Genomic DNA, 5,452 nt, shown 5'->3' with positions numbered 1-5,452 from the left:
GTCAAATACTCAGTAAGCATTACTTTATATAATAAATATATACTAACATAGGTTTTCATTCATGCATTTTTTCATTCCTCTGTCTACTTTACATAAATTGTTTATTTCCTTTGAAAACATTAGAAGTTGGGGTTTTTATTTAAAAAGGTTTTCATTTATCACAAAAACATTCCCCACACATTCATGTACATTTCTTCATAAAGAGATAAATCATTCTATAACATCCAATTAACTTTTATAACGTTTCATTGACTGGTACACATTGTTACGCTCTATGTGTTAGGATTAACGGTCTTTTGGACTCGAACTCCGCCCATGACCACAGGTTGAGAATCCCTTTTAGTTAGGTGGCAACATTGGGTGTACTACCAATACTACTTACCCGACATTGCAATCAGCCTGGTCCATTGGTTCCATTATTCATTCATTCAATTATGGTTGTTAGGTAGATTCATACATTAAAATATTCATTTCATTTCCTTTCATTCATCCATTTCAATCATTTCATTTTCCTTCTTTTCATTTATCAGTCTATTTTACTTAATGAAACACCATTTCATAAAATAAAACATCATCTTTTCATTTCATGGATCATGAAGATAATAATTACTACATATACATCCATTTCATCATGCATACAACTATTCTCAAGGTGCATAAAAATGGTTGTCAAAGAAGGTCATTACATACATATACTTTAAGCTCTAATAGTTTAACATACTTTTATAAAATATAATTTTATTTCTAAGAAAATATTTCATTTTCTTTCATTGCATAAATATAACATTTTTCTTAATGATAGTCTACTCAAACCATCACTAAATAGTATCTTTTGTGACAGTTTCATGACCGTCATAAGTTCTAAGTCGAAACAAAAATACAAATCTATTTTAGTGAACCCGTTTACTTGGCATTTATTTTAATATAAACCGTTATTATTTTATCAGGTGGCATCATATAGTGCATTAAGACACCTATTTTTTTCATCACATTCATTATTTGTTACGCAAATATTCACATGAAGTTAATTTAGATATTTCTTACCTAATAACTTGAGGAAATAATAGCAAATAAAATGAAATTTGTATGCTTATTATCATGCAGTGTGGGAAGTTGTAGTGAATTACTAGATTTTGTTTTTTCAAGTAAAACTACCAACTCTCTGTAGATGTGTATATGCAAGCCGCGGCCGGAGTATATATATCATGAAACCCAATCTATCAATTAGTCTAATGATTCTCTAATATGTGAACGTGAGCATAAATTAATTAATGTTATGTTGATGTGGTATAATACTCTTCTTCCAAATAAGAATAAATTATAAACTCACACAAGGTAATTAGTGCGAGAAAGATACATATATATATATATATATATATATACACACACACACACACATACTAGGACAAGAGCAACGTGCAAAGCACGTTTACCTAATTGGGTGAAATGGTTATTTTAGAAAAATAATATGCTTTTCATAAAAAATTGACCTCAATCAATAATTTCATGCATAAGGAAAAAAAATGTCAATTCTAACAAATATTTTTGGATAATGATAGTTAAGTAAAGTATAATAATTACATGTTTACATAGATTAGAAAAAAACATTAGTTCAAAATTCAAGACAGTCTAATACATATTTATCATATTGATAGTTTTAGGAAACTTGTTTAGGACAAGTTTGTTAGTTCACATTTTGAACTAACAAAAACATTAGTTCAAAATGTGACTTCTTTAGTTTTTCTACTATGATTCATCATTTTGTATCATCTTGTATGAAATCAATCGAGACAACATTGAAGTTTTTGTACTGCTGTTGGTTGAATCAGTCAAGGTTTGCAGCAACTTGAATCATCCAGTCTTTCTATGAAGCTTGTGCTACAACTTTCTCTATATATGGCAAATGCTCCAAGCAACCTTGCAGAACCAACAAAGCAGAGAAAATCGAGAATGAAAATCAAGAACACCACCATCGAGCATAAAAGAAGGAATCAAAATAACCAATACAGGTACAAGAACATAAAGGGTTTTATGTGCACGGGAGATTTTTCTATGCTTTGGATTGGTCATATTATTCCCTAATGTACTTTCTATTTTAATTTATTTCTCTTATAAAAATGTATGTTATTGAGAAGTTGTGGCGCCCCCGACCCCCATGTAAGGAGATACGGGAATCGAGACGCCAGGATGGTGACAATACGGTCACACATCCCAACGATAGTGCCAAGTATGTGTACATGCAATAGTGTACAATAACAACGCAGCTGATAATATACATAAGTCTACTAAGTACCAGAATTTTAAATACAAATATTCAAAACAAATCATCTTTAAAAAGTTATACAGTCATCCCAAGTAAAAATATATATAAGTCTCAAACCAGAATACGAGTGATCCCAATCACTCCTCAGGAGGAGCCGACTCCTCAGGCTCACACTCATCCTCCTCTGCATCAAAATCTGCGTTACCATAGAACGGTATCGCAGGTAAGTAAAAACCAAACAACCACGAGATAAAAACATATTAGTGCAACTAACATGCATGCATATGATGAAATATGTATCAGATTCAAAAATATCATTTTCCCTAAAAATATATATTTTCCAACACACGCCAAAATCCCATTTTGGCCCAAAAATAATAATCCGTCATTTTCCCAGAAAATGAATCACATAAAAACCTTTTAATCAACACACGCTATTTTCCCAGAAAACAGCCCATTATTCCATTAACCAATGCACCATGACCTCCCATAGGGATTATCCGCACGTCCTGGCTTCGTAGCAAAGCTCAGTTCCGCGCCCAGCGCTTTCGTGGCCAAGCACCCACTACCCAACGAGCGATGCCCAGTTCCGCGCCTAGTGCGTTCGTGGCCAAGCATCCTCTAGCCCCCGCCAGCAGAGGGGCCATAGAGTCGACACGAGACCATCTCGTCCGATCCTGTTGTCGCCCAGCAACAACCCAGGAGACGTCACTCAGTATATTCTGCTCCCGAGTGACCAGAGGAGCTCCACTGAGATAATGCCCCATCTCGGCTTGGGGTCGTGATACACACGCACCCAAAATCCTTTAACACATGAACATGAATGCATGTACACGAAAACCCAGTTTTCTTTACAAACATGATCTTGTGTGCAATATACCATGTACCTAAACAACACCATACCAACAACCAACATTTCACAATACCAACCAAATACATAACTCCATCCACAATCAATCCGACTCCCGAACTCCTCGGACTCAGTCCGGCATGTCCAACCAGATCACAATAATATGAGTTAGTGTAAAAATATATTTAAATCACGATAGTTCTTTGAAAAAATACTTACAGTGCTATATAATGATTTTTGAAGAATCCCGGAGGTGCAAGAAGTGGTGGCTCAGCAACGAAACAGTGTAAAATACACTGTGGCCGTGGGTCTCAAAAACTCACTTTTCAACGGAGACAATCCAAGACCCGAAATGGATAGGATAGGGCTTAGGGATGTCGGTGAAGCTAGTGGTGGTGGTGGTTTGCCGTGGGGGGCGGCGCAAATGGTGGTTTTAGGCCAAAGATGTCCAAATCGAAAATGAAGATAGATAGGCTTCACTGGTGACGGATCGGAGTTGGGGTTGGGTCCATTGGGTTGCTATGACGTCGATGATGAAGTGGTGAAGAGATAGTGGCCGGAGGTGGCGCGACGGCGGCGCGTGAGCTTAAAGGGTGCCGCGGCTTAGTGTTGGGCGTGAGGGCTATCAGTGGCGATGGTGGAGCTGGAAACGGAGGGAGGTGGTCGCCGGTCAGTGGGGGAGCTGAACGGAGGGGCGGTGTCGTGTACGGCGGAGCGACGACGGTGGGTTGGGTGAGGAAGAAGCAACGCACGGGGAAGGGGAGAGAAGGGTGTCGCGCGGGGGAAGGAAACGCAGCGGGAAAAGAAAAGAAAAAGGAAAGAAAAAGAGAAAAAGAAAAGTGAGGAAAAGAAATGAGGTCTAATCCTCACCTCTTGGATCACAAAAAAATGATCCAAAGAAAATAATTTTAAAACAGCAAATCAATTAAAATAATTTAAATGTAATGATACAATGAAAATAAAATAATTAAATCCAACAATCAATTAATTTAAAAAGAAGAACAATTTAAATGTACAACAATAAATAATATTAAGAAAACATATCAAATTTAATTTTCACAATTTAAAGATCATAAAATAAACCATTTAAAATATCCGATAATTTTAAAACAAGAGAATAAATTTTTGAATTATTAAAATAATCCTTTAGTAAAAATACACTAAAATACGGGGTGTTACATCATCTCCCCCTTAAAAAAAAATTCGTCCTCAAAATTAGCAAGGTCAAACATTAAAGTTAAAACAGGAATAAGATTCAATTAAGAGCAGACTTCAGAAACATACCGCCAGTCATTCAAATAAATACGGATACTGCTCCCTCATGTCGGCTTCTCTTTCCCAAGAGAAATCTTGAGCCAACGGATCGCCCAATGACACCTTAACCAAAGGTATTGTCTTAGACCTTAACTTTTGCTCTTTCCAATCCACAATCTGCGTCGGGGCAACTTCATAAGTAAGGTTAGGATGAAGTTCAATGCGTTTAGGGTCGACAAAACGCTGCTCTAGCTGTCCAAAACTCTTCTTCAAAGACGACACATGGAACATATCATGGACATCCCAAAATAGTCCGGCAATGCAACTCTATAAGCAACAAGCCCAACTTTCTCTATAATCTGGAAAGGGCCAACATACCTCGGACTAAGCTTTCCCTTCTTGCCAAAGCGCTTAACCCCTTTCATAAAAGAGACCTTAAGGTAAACCCAATCACCTACTACAAATAATAAGTCTCTTCTTCTTATATCTGCATAACTCTTCTGACGACTTTGTGCTTCTGCCATTTTAGTCCTTATAAACTGATCTTGATCTTTCATTTCTTGAATTATCTTAGGCCCAATTACCTTACTCTCGCCAACTTCATCCCAACACAAGGGTGATCTACACTTCCTTCTATACAAAGCTTCATACAGGGCCATCTGAATGGAGGAATGAAAGCTATTATTATAAGCAAACTCAATTAGCGGCAGATGATTCTCCCAACTCTCCCAAAATTCCATGACATAAGACCGCAACATAACCTCAAGAGTCTGAATAGTACGCTCTGATTGACCGTCTGTTTGAAAGTGATATGTAGTACTAAACTTCAACTTAGTGCCTAAAGCTGTTTGCAAACTTTTCCAAAAATGGAACGTGAACCGCTGGTCCAGATCTGACATGATACTCTAGAGTACTCCATGCAAATGCACTATCTCCTTGACGTACAACCGAGTCAACTTACCCAAAGAGTCAGTATTATTAATAGGTAAGAAATGGGCACTCTTAGTCAATCGATCAACAATCACCCAAACTGAGTTCTTTCCACTAAGAGTCCTCGGCAAAGCCACAACAAAATCTATAGAAAT

This window comes from Juglans microcarpa x Juglans regia, chromosome 1S (genome assembly GCF_004785595.1).
Source record: "Juglans microcarpa x Juglans regia isolate MS1-56 chromosome 1S, Jm3101_v1.0, whole genome shotgun sequence".
NCBI classification, from domain to species: Eukaryota; Viridiplantae; Streptophyta; class Magnoliopsida; order Fagales; family Juglandaceae; genus Juglans; species Juglans microcarpa x Juglans regia.
The sequence above is the reverse complement of the archived record's forward strand: the minus strand, read 5'-3'. Positions refer to the sequence as shown.